Raw genomic sequence first — 13,011 nt, 5'->3', positions numbered from 1 at the left:
TTCAAAATAGTAATCAACACTGTCTCCTTAAATTAGATTACAAAATAGAAAATAAAAAATTAAAGGTAGAACTCAGGAAGATAGCTTTCGTTTGTCCAGCCCACAACTCCGGCTAAGAAATGTCTTTCAGTGACCAGGTGTAACAACCCGATTTTGGGCCTGGTTGGAATAGTGGTTTCGAAATCACTAACCCGAGGTTATAGAATTAGTTTTTTTATATAATTTTATGTGTTATAGAATGTTATAGAGTACATGAAAATTTTGGTGAAATAATTCTAGCGATTTCATGCTTAATTGCGAAAAAGTACTAAATCGCATAAAGAGCAAAAGTTTTGTTTTTCTATAAAATGGTGTTAAATAAGTAGAGAATCATAATTAGGGGTCTTTAAAGGGAAAATAGAATCATTTCAATAGGGTGGCCGGCCATAGAGACAAGGGGAGTCAAAAAAGTCAAAAATTTAGTAGGGTTGGTATTTGATGACATTAGCTAATTGAATAAAATAAAAATCAAAGGGGTCATCTTTCTTCTCCATCTTTTTCCACCAAAAACTGAAGTGAAAAACCCCCATAGGAGCTTGAAAATTTTCAGCACAATAAACCCTTACATGTAAGTCATTTTGATGGTTATTTTTGTTGATTTTTGTACTTTTGGGACTCTTGTAGCTTAATTTAGCTAATGGAGGGGCTATTTTGCAAAATATTTGAAAGCATAAGGTTTATCCATGAGAGAATTCATGTTTTTTATTGAATGTTTTCGGAAGAAAATGAATCTTAGTTGCAAAACAAACAACTTTTGTGAAGTAGTTTTCATGAAAACCCTAACTGAGGACCATCTTGTATAAGTTATAAATTATATGGTGAATGTGTGAAATAATGGGAATTATGGGATGCTTCTAGTATAAAAAGAATTTGGCTAGGCTTGGGTAGTAAGAAAATTCAATAAAAATCGATTTACAAGCCTAGGGGTAAAATAGTAATTTTCTAAAAGTTTAGGGGCAAAATGGTCATTTTGCCAAAATATGATTTATGAAATGCACTAATTAATATAATGGTTAAATTAGTGAAATTTTATCATTTTAGATTAAGAAATACGAAATCTGGACCTAGACCCAGGAAAGGCCAAGCTAGTAGACTAAAGCCAATTAGTCGTCCACTTTTTGTATACCTAGGTAAGCTGTATGTAAGTAAGCTAACTTTATCGTTATCATTTGTTGAATGATTTATTTGCATAATGTGGTTGAATATGATTATGAATAATGTATGATGAAATTAATGCAGTAAATTCTCGGTAGAACCTAGGAATAGATTGGATATCCATGCCATGCCATTCAGGTGATATCTGTGCCAGTTTAGTACCATGTCTGGGACATGGCATCGACCACAATATGAGAGCCAGTGTAAGACCATGTTTGGAACATGGAATCAGCGATGTTGTGAGAGCTAGTGTAAGACCATGTCTAGGACATGACATCAGTATTGATATGTGTGCTAGTGTAAGACCATGTTTGGGACATGGCATCAGCCATATTATAAGAGCCAGTGTAAGACCATGTCTAGGACATGGCATCGGCATTGAGACGAGAGCTAGTGTAAGACCATGTCTGGGACATGGCATCGGCCTCTACATGTGAGCCAGTGTAAGACCATGTTTGGAACATGGCATCATCAATTCACCCTCTTGCGTAAAGCTTGTTAGATATCCTTTAGTATTCCAAATGGTTTCACGGGTTATTTTAAAAGCTTATGACAATGACATGGAATGACATAATCATGTTGTGAGTGGTACAGGTTCTTATTCAAAACTCATGATATATAATTCTAGTTATGTTGCCTTGATAGTAAGAATAACATGAGTAAGTTCTAGCTATGAAAATGATCTTGGGATGATATTGAAATTTTTGGTTTATACTTGTGATTTATATAAGCATGTAGTGATATTTACCCATGTTCACTCAAGAATGTTGTGTTGATTTATAACATGCATGGTTGATGTTGTTACTTATTTGTATGCAACTTACTAAGCTCTCATTTCCATTTTCTTATTGTAATAGCCCGTTTTTTTAGGGTTGATCGGAACAGTGGTTTCGGGGCCACCAAATCTGAACGAGTAGGTTGGTAAATATTATATTTAATATTTACGAGTTAATTGTGATTTTAAAAATGTTTTGGATATTGTGATTTTTGTTTTATAAGTGATTTATTAAGTTCAAGTGGAATGACCTTAAGGTCAAGTGGGTTTAGAAAATGAGGTATCGGGACCTTGTTTCTATAAACCGAGTTGTAAATATTTTTATAAATATTTATGTAGTGGCAATAAGATGGTATTAAAGTTTCGTTGAAAAATTTTATCGTTTCGATAGTTAATTAAACAAAAAGGACTAAATTGTGTAAAGTGCAAAAGTTATGTTCTATAACCTAAAGGTATTAAATAGATATAGAACTTAAAAGTAGAAGTCCTTATTTGGTAATTAGCCCATTAAAAAGATAGTGGGATATGATGGCTTGGCATTTGGTGTAATAAATAAAGTGTATAAAGGTTAATATTGTAAATTGGTTAATAATAATAAAATAAATATAATAAAAGAATCAAGGTGTCATCTTTTTCATTCTCTTTTTACCAGCCAAATATGAAGGCTTGAGAAGCCATGGAAGAAGCTTCCAACTTTCAGCTAATGCATGGTAGGCATTTCTAGTCCCGTTTTTAATTATTTTTATATTTTCGGGATCGTTGTTGCTTAATCTATCTAATGAGGGGACTATTTTGCAAAACCATTGAATAGTTTGATATTTTCCATTGATGAGTATAATAGGGCTTTGAAGTTTAATGGAAGAATATTAGTCCTTGTTGATAGTTAAACACTTTTTGTTAAGTGAATTTTTGTGAAATTGACAATTAAGGGCTAAATTGATAAATGTGAAAACTTTGTGGTTAAAATGTCAAATAAATGAAATGTGTGGGCTGCTAGAGACACTAGTGATATTCGTCTATAGTAGAATTTTACTCAATTTCGTGAATTTGCATTTTTATGATATAGGGACTAAATTGTAAAGAAGTTGAAATATTAGTGGCAAAACTATAATTTTGCCATAAAGTGAATTATGGACTGTTTTGATACCATGAACATTTGGCTAAGCTTAATTATGGTTAAAAATGGTTAATTTGCATGTTTTGAGCTCATGGACTAAAATAAATAAAAGTAAAACTTTAGGGGTAATTTTGTAAAAATGACAAAAATGACCAAATTGTATGAAGTGAGGTGTTTTAATGTCTAAATTAATATACTGAATGAAATTATTAATTTAGATCAAGATTGGGTGGAAAATTGAGAAAAATGAGAAAATTACCAACATGCCCCTGAACTTTGGTATCTCTACAATTTAGCCAGGTAAGTTCGTATGCAATAAGAATTGTTAAATTGATGTTTCTAATGCTTTAATATTGTATAAATTGTATATACGTGAATATTTTAATGTTTGACGACATATCGACAAAATGTGGCACTTAGTGTCCGGGGCAATCAAATATGGTACTCAGTGTACGAAATATTGAGAATGGCACTTAGTGTGCGAGATATTGAGAATGACACTTAGTGTGCAAAATATCGAATGATTCAAAGGGAAATTATAAATTGTGATTGAATGATTAAATAGAGCAAAGTGAACAGGTATACATGCTATATTATATGAATTGTTTATGAGATGACTTTATAATGGTGATATTTGGGCTTTGAGCCTAGCAAGCTTAAGCTGGTGAATAATATTATCGGGTTTAAAACCTAGCAGGCTAAATGCTGGTGATTTGATAAAAGTCTAAGACTATGAGACCTTGTGTTAAATTAGCAATTGAATTTGTTCAATGCATTAAGTTGGCCAGGTATGTGATATATTCTTATGCATGTTAGATCGATTGAAATTGAATCATCAGTGTGAAATGAGAAGCATAGGTGAAAATTCCTATGTCATATATGTGAGTAAGGGCAAAACCATCGTAAATCATTGATAAGGGTGGACTATGTGCGGAATCATCTTATAATTGCTAATTTGAACAGTTGTGTGCGAATCATTGAGCATGATGTATTGTATTGAGATTATGCTTGAGTGAAATTATAGATATGTGATGAAATTGATTGGTGATATACATGTTTAAAAAATGTGAATGCAAAGAATGTGTGAAAGAGTAAATTTGTAATAAATCTGCTTGGGACAGCAGCAGTAACGTGATTTTGGAAAATCACCATAAATTGTTGGAGTTGAGTTAGAAGCTAAATAAATTATGTACTTAAAGATTAATGAGTCTAGTTTATTATAAAAGAAACCATGTAAGCAAAAGCATTGCTGATAATGAGATATTTGAAGTGGCGTTGGATAGAGTCAAATGACTTCGGGGTCCCCTGTTCTGTTTTTAGAAAATCATTATAATTTGTACAAAAATGGTTATAAGATAAAATTTATATGGTTAGACTCCTTAATGAGTCTAGTTTCAAATGAAATCAAATAGAACATATTTTGAATTCTGTACAATGAGAAATTTGATTCGTTGTAAAGAGTGGTCAGATTAGTCAAACAGTGAAATAGGGGAAACTTTAAGAAAAATCTAGTATTGATTGGCTAAACCTAAAATTCTGAAAATTTTATGGATGGAAGATATATGAGTCTATTTTCAGGGAAAATTAACGGAAATTATTTTGGAGTTTTTAGCTCCAGTTATAAATAATTTAGTGACTATTGCTTAGGAAGACAACTTGTAGTGAATTTGTGATTATGTTGTAAACATTGATAAAACTTGTTAATGAGTTGCTTATTATTTTCTTATGAACTTACTAAGCGTAAAACTTACTCCCCTTTTCTTTCCCATATTCCTTAGGGTTTCCAGGTTAGATCAGGTTGGAGGCCGTCAGAGATATTATCACATTGTCAAGTCTACGCTATCGACGTAAGTAAATCTTAGTGTTTCGAGTCTATGGCATGTATAGGGTTGTAAAGTTAAGTAAGTAAATGATACAAGACTAAGATATTGGTAAATATTTAATAATGCCTCATAAATATTTTGGGCCTTGTAAGCCCGATTAAAGGATAATATACGTGTGTAGGAAAAGTTTAAAATTGATCAAAAATTTTTACGGTCTGGTTTTATATAAATGGATGAGTTTAAATCTGGTAGCACCTCGAACCCTGTTCCGGGGAGGGATACGGGTGAAGGGTGTTACACTTATAGTGCTGCCAAGCTAGTATCGGGGATCCAGGGACGTCGGAGGGATAAATCACACTATCAACTGAAGCTTTGGTATAGCTAGTTTAATATTTTTATTTTGGGATGTATAGGGACTTGAATCTTTTGTTTAATGTCTTGTTAGTTTAGCTATAAGAGTTGGCTCATATGATGGATGTGATACTCATTTTGTATAGGCCATTAGTGTTGGCTAATATTGATTATTATTAAATGCATTTGATGCAAATTTCTCATGGTTGTGGTTGTTTTGGTTATATGTGTTAGCTTGGATTGGTTTTGGTTGATGTTATGTAGGTTGGTACAAGTAAGGGTGGCAAAAAGGCTTGGTAAATAGCTTTATTTTTTCCCCATGGGCAGACAGATGTGCATGTGTCTAGACCGTGTGTGACACACTGTTTGCCCCACTAGCGTGTAGTTCGGCCATGTGTCCTCTGCACCTCAATTTTTCAAGTCAGTATGCATGGTAGTAAACATAATGGCAGAGACACGACCGTGTGTCTTAGCCGTGTGGAGGACACGGCCTAACACACAGGCGTGTGCCTTGGCTGTGTGCCCCTAAGGGGTTGTTGATGTCAGAAATAGAATGTCATGGTTTTAGCACACGGGTTGAGACACGAGCGTGTCATGGCCGTGTGGGGGACACAAGTCATGGACATGGGCGTATGCCAAGCCGTGTGAAAATCCTTGTAAGTTTGAATCATAAAATAAATTCGCATGGTCTAGGGACACGGGCGTGTCCTGATATGTTCAGGCCATGTGAGTCACATGGGCCTTCAACATGGCCATGTTAAGAAGACACACGGGTGTGTCGCCCTTCCACACAGGCGTGTGCCCCTGTCAACTTGAAATTTTACAAAGTCTTCTAGAGTGCACAGATTAGCCCTGAATCAATTCCAAGTGTGTTCAGGGCCTCGTAAGCCTATAGTAGGGACATTAAGGTATTGTGAAAAGTTTTAATTTTGAGCGAAACTTAATATCTAGGAAATGAATGTTTGTATGTGTTTATGTCTGGTAACACCTCGTATCTTGTTTAGCGTCGAACATGGGTAAGGGGTCTTACATTTAGTGGTATCAGAGCTATGGTTTAGTCGATTCTCGGCCTAACCTAGAATGAGTACGAGTCTAGCTATACATGCCATAAACATTTTGTGATAGTGTGACGACTCCTGACAAATTTAAATTGTGTTTTCATATAGTAAATGGATCCTGATGGAGCTATGGTGGATGATATGGAAAGTAATGTGCCGACTCCCACTGAAGGGACAGCGCCAGTCGAAAATGGGCCCGTGGCATTGAGTCAGGGCAGAGGGGCTAGAGAAGCCTACCTCCATATGATGGATGCTTGGTACTCAGAGTTCATTCGTGCAAATTTGAACACTCCACCTCCCCTGCCTCTTCCGATTCCTCAGCTTGCCCATATGGCTCCCCAATGAGTAGAAATGGTTAGGAGAGAAAAACCTTCGGTAGATAGAATTCGTAAGCATAGGGCTGAGGAATTTCGGGCTAAAATTGATGATGACCCAGAAAGAGCAGAGTTTTGGTTGGAAAATACCATTAGGGTATTCGATGAATTGTCTTACACCCCCGAGGAGTGCATGAAGTGTGTTGTGTCACTTATGCGAGACTCGGCCTACCAATGGTGGAACACCCTTGTGTCAGTTATGCCAAGAGAAAGGATTAAATGAGAGTTTTTCCAGGAAGAATTCTGAAAGAAGTATATTAGTCAGAGGTTTATAGAGCAGAAGAGGAAGGAATTTCTAGAATTGAAGCAAGGCTGAATGACGGTAACAGAGTATGAGCGTGAGTTCGTGAGACTCAGCAAATGTGCTAGGGAGCGCGTATCTATCGAAGCTACTATGTGCAAGAGGTTTGAGGATGGTTTGAACAAAGACATCAGATTTTTGGTTGGTATTTTGGAGTTAAAAGAATTTGTAGTACTTGTTGAGAGCGCGTGTATGGCCGAAGAATTAGCCAAAGAGAAGAGGAGAGTTGACATTGAGTCACATGACTCAAAGAAAAGACAAATGGGAAGATCATTTTAGACCTCATCCAAGAAATCGAGGGAGTTTCCTACTCAAACAAATGCGTCGATAGGATTCTCAATCAGAAACAAAAATAAGCAGTATGCGACATCTAAAGTTCAGACCACTTTCATTACGAACGTTGGTAGTGCTCGACCGAATAGACCAGAGTGTTCGCAGTGTGGTAGACAACACTTTGGTGAGTCCCGAGGTAATGATAGAGGCTACTTCAAGTGTGGTTCATTAGACCACTTTATTTAAAACTGTCTTAAGATGGAGGAGAAAGACAAAAAGGAGATGTAAGAGCGAGTAATTCTCCCTTGAGGGGTAGACCACAGAAGAACCTTGGGAGTGGGGCTGGTAGCAGAGGTGTGACACCCCTAAAGTGACCCTAGTCGGAAACCGATTTCGGGACCGCTAAACTGAGTCACCAAATTATTTGAATATGATAATTATTGTCTAAAATATGTGAATATGAATGTGTGAAAGTTTTAGGCTTCGATTTAGTAAATTGCATGTGAATTTAGTCAAAAGGACTTATGGGTGACATTTTTGAAATGTGATAGGCTAATCTACAAGGACCTAATAGTGCTGTAATCAAAAGGGAGGACTTGCATGTCAATTTTCCCCCCCTAATATGTAGTGGCCGGCCATGAGCATGGGTGGACAAGATGTTATGGCTAAAAACATGTCATAAACATGTTGGGGTAGTGCATTATGTAAGGATTAATAAAATAAAGAGCATGGGTGGACAAGATGTTATGGCTAAAAACATGTCATAAACATGTTGGGGTAGTGCATTATGTAAGGATTAATAAAATAAAGGGCATGGGCAATAAAATATTAGTGTTAGTAGGATGAGAAACAAAAAAAAGAAAAGAAAGGATGTGTGTGATTGTCCCCCCATTGCCGTGAGTGAAAAAAAGAAAAAAAAGAAAATTTGTTCATCCTCTTTCATTTCTTTTGGCCGAAAATTCTAAGGAAGAAGGAAGGAGTTCTTGCTTCATGTTCGGTTGGTTGGTGTTTAGGAGGAGGAAATGTTGAAGAGATTCGGCCATGCTTGTAGCTAGGTTAAGGTAAGTTTGATGTTGTTCCATGAGATTCATGCATATTTTTTATGTTAGTTTGAGTTCTACCTAGCCTATGGTTTAAATCTTGCTATGTGATGAAGATGATACTCGGCCATGGGTGTTGTTTTCTTGGTTGGTGTTTGTTTCATGCTAAATGTAGATGAACAATGGGGTTGTCATTTAGGTTAAGATCAAAGAAATTAATCTTGTTAAAACTTTGAACTAATAATGCCCATATGTGTGATAGCCGAACATAGACTTTGTTTAAAGTCTTGGTCAAAGGCCGGTTAAGTGTTTTGGAAATGATTAAGCTAGGTGTTTGATCTTTTTGGTTCGGCATAGTACATAAAATGTTGCTAGATGGAGAAAAAATTCGGCGAGCAAGAGGTGTGCTAAGGCCGAATATAATTTTGTATATTAATGAGTAATGCATGTGTTGAATTGATGGAATGGAGAGGATGTTTTAATAGTGCATATATGTGTATTAGCCAAGTTTTGAACTTGAAACAAAATGGTATTTGGTCAATACAAGTGACCATACTTGTAGAATGTATTAAGTATGCAATCGGCCTCAACATAGACATGCATGTTCGGCCACACGAATGAATGCATAGATTGATGTTGTACATTCGGCTATAGGTAAGCATAATGATGATCCTATCTTGACTTAGATAATCGGCTCAAGGAGAATTTGTTAAGTGCTTAGTTAATTGATATTAGGTTAATGATGTGTGTATTTGGTCATAAATGTGCACATGAGGAAATGTTTGATTAATTGTACTAAATTGCTTAATGTGATTAAAAATGCGTATGACCATTTTGTATTTGAGCTAAAGGTGGCCATATGACCTATCAAATTCATTGTCATATTCGGCCATAAGCTAGCATAATGAGACTTTAATAAGTTAAATTTGTTTGAATTAGCTCAAGAGCTTAGAGGACCAAAGTTACATAAAGGAAAGGAAAAAGTGATCGAATAGCTGCCGAAATCGTTCGACAACATCCGAGGTAAGTTTTAAGTGATTAAACGTTGAATAAATTCAATCATAATAGGACATAATGAGTTGATTTAATAAGATATGATGTGGCCATGATATGTCTTAAACTCAAATGGTAAGTTCATAAGTGTTTGGAATTGGAAATTTAAGAGCAAATTGTAATAATTTGCTTTGGACAGCAGCAGTAACGTGATTTTTGAAAATCACTATAAATTGTTGGTGTGGAATTATAGGCTGAATAAAATATGTAATCAAGGCTTAATTAGTCTAGTTTCTTATAAAAGAGACCTTGTGAGCAAAGAAATTTCCTATAAAGAGATATTTAAAGTTGTGTGAGACGGTGTTAGAATGACTCCGAAATCCCCTATTCGGTTTTTAGAAAATCATTATAAATTGTACAAAAATGGTTATAAAATAAAATTTATATGCTTAGACTCCTTAATGAGTCTAGTTTCAAATGAAATCAAATACAACACATTTTGAATTCTGTAAAATGAGAAATTTGATTCGTAGTGAAGAGTGGTCAGATTAGTCAAACAGTGAAACAGGGGAAATTTTAAGAAAAATCTGGTATTGATTGGCCAAACCTAAAATTCTGGAAAATTTTATGGATGGAAGATATACGTGTCTATATTCAGGAAAAATTAACGGAAAGTGATTTGGAGTTTTGTAGCTCCAGTTATAAATAATTTAGTGACTATTGCTCAGGAAAAACAGCTTGTGCTGAATTTGAGATTATGTTGTAAACCTGGATAAACTTGTTTTAGTTGCTCATAAGCTATTGATTAAACCCATACGTGAATTCTAAATTGTGATATTGGAAAATGATAGATGTAGATTCAGCCAAGACAGTGTGTATACGTGAAAGTATATGTGGTATGTGAAGTATATTTGGATAATTGTAATGTGAATACATGAAAATTTATATTTTGATTTAGGATTTTATGTGATGGATGTGAACATGCGTATGTGTGATAAGGCCGAATGGCTAATGTGATGAATGTGAACCCGTATATATGTGTGTGATAAGGCCGAATGGCCAATGTGATGAATGTGAACATGCGTATGTGTGATAAGGCCGAATGGCCAATGTGATCAATGTGAACCCATATATATATATGTGATAAGGCCGAATGGCCAATGTGATGAATGTGAACATGCGTATGTGTGATAAGGCCGAATGGCCAATGTGATGAATGTGAACCTGTATATATATATGCGTGATAAGGCCGAATGGCCAATGTGATGAATGTGAACATGCGTATGTGTGATAAGGCTGAACGGCCAATGTGATGAATGTGAACCCGTATATATATGTGTGATAAGGCCGAATGGCCACTGTGATGGATGTGAACATGCGTATGTGTGATAAGGCCGAATGGCCAATGTGATGAATGTGAACCCGTATATATATGTGTGATAAGGCCGAATGGCCAATGTGATGAATGTGAACATGCGTATGTGTGATAAGGCCGAATGGCCACTGTGATGGATGTGAACATGCGTATGTGTGATAAGGCCGAATGGCCAATGTGATGAATGTGAACCCGTATATATATGTGTGATAAGGCCGAATGGCCAATGTGATGAATGTGAACATGCGTATGTGTGATAAGGCCGAATGGCCAATGTGATGAATGTGAACCTGTATATATATATGCGTGATAAGGCCGAATGGCCAATGTGATGAATGTGAACATGCGTATGTGTGATAAGGCCGAATGGCCAATGTGATGAATGTGAACATGCGTATGTGTGATAAGGCCGGATGGCCAATGTGATGAATGTGAACATGCATATATGAGATAAGGCCGAATGGCCAATGTGATGAATGTGAACATGAATAGATGTGGTAAGGCCGAATGGCTAATGCTAAACGTGTATGAGATGGATATGTGGTAAAGCCAAATGGCTAATGTGAGATATGTACGAGATGTGTGTATATATATATTGTGGCCAAATGACAAACGGTGAAAGGTGTGTATTATTAGATTTTTGGATGAGGCAAATGAATTACAAATATGACAGTCGATGTGAATGTTGTAACATGTGATTAAATGTACATGAAACTTGGAAATATATTCCGGGTAAGACCCGATGACTACGTGTGGAGATTATGTCCGGATAAGACCCGATGGCTACGTGTGGAGATTATGTCCGGGTAAGACCCGATGACTACGTGTGGAGATTTTGTCCGGGTAAGACCCGATAACTTCGTGTGGAGATTTCGTCCGAGCTAAAGGTCTCACCGATAATCTGAGTAGAGGTTAAAGCTATAAGACTTCATAATAAGAATTGCATATAAATATATTCAACACGAAAGGTTAAACAGGTATGTACTCCAAGTTTATATGTGAGCTTGATTTGAACTAAATCATAAGGTAGTTATGTGATGCATATGAGAGCAATCTATGAGACTATTCCTATGATTATGTGACTTCGGATCAGTGTGAGAGGATATGTGAAATCATACAATATATCTATGTCACATGAGCTCACTTTTATGTGAAAGTTTATCTGCCTATTGTATATGATGAGATGTGCATATTCGGTAAAGGGATGGTATGCTCGAAGGAAGAGTGAAATAAAAATATGAACAACTATGTTATAATTTGATTGTTATCTATTGTCACTGCTTAAAACTTACTAAGCATTGTAATGCTTACTCCGTTTACTTTTTTTTCTCTATTTTATAGATCTCATTGCGAAGCTACAGGCTCGGGGATCATCAGCAACTAGTCACACTATCACTATCCATTGTTTGGTACTGCTACGTTTTGGATTATCTTATGGCATGTATAGAATAGACTAGTAGTGAGAGGATATTTTGGTTAATGTATATAAGCCATGCGAAAATGGCATCTTTTGAATGTGTACTTATAGAAGTTTAAATTGTATCCCTGACTGTCTCTAGTACTTATCTAAAGGAATGTTCAAAAAAAAAAAATTTACTGTTCTAATATGAGTTTCGAGACTGGTAATGCCCCTTTATCTATTCCGGCGACGGATACGGGATTGGGGTGTTACATTTTATTGGTATCAGAGCTACGGTTTAGTCGATTCTAGGACTAACGTAGCACGCGTGAGTCTATTTATACATGCCATAAAGTGATAAAATGATAGTGTGATGATTTTTGGCTATTGAAATGTGTTTGCTGTATCGTAATGAATCTTGATCCTGATCGAGCTGTAGCAAGCTTCTAACTATGAGAATTTGCGATATAACTTCACTTAGATATGCCTAAATTATTAAGTTGATCAGGTACGTATCATGTACTCGTATTTGAATTTCGATTTGGATTGAATTATAAGGGTATAAGTGATGCAATTTTGAAAGAGTGTTATGACTATAAATGTGATTTTTGTATGTGGCTATGGAACTGGAAGTTGAATGGTCAATAAGCATGTTGTGTTTGTATTCAAGTAATGTAAATGATATACTAATGTGTATTGCTATATGTGTATATGTACATGAGAATTGAGAGTGATATATCCGGGCTAAGTCCCGAAGAGCATTCGTGCTAGTGATGTATCCGGGCTAAGTCCCGAGGAGCATTCGTGCTAGTGATATATCCGGGCTAAGTCCCGAGGAGCATTCATGCTAGTGATATATCCGGGCTAAGTCCGAGGAGCATTCGTGCTAGTGATATATCTGGGCTAAGTCCCGAGGAGCATTCGTGCTAGTGGTATAT

This window comes from Gossypium hirsutum, chromosome A04, assembly GCF_007990345.1.
Source record: "Gossypium hirsutum isolate 1008001.06 chromosome A04, Gossypium_hirsutum_v2.1, whole genome shotgun sequence".
NCBI lineage: Eukaryota > Viridiplantae > Streptophyta > Magnoliopsida > Malvales > Malvaceae > Gossypium > Gossypium hirsutum.
Note: the sequence above shows the minus strand (reverse complement) of the source record.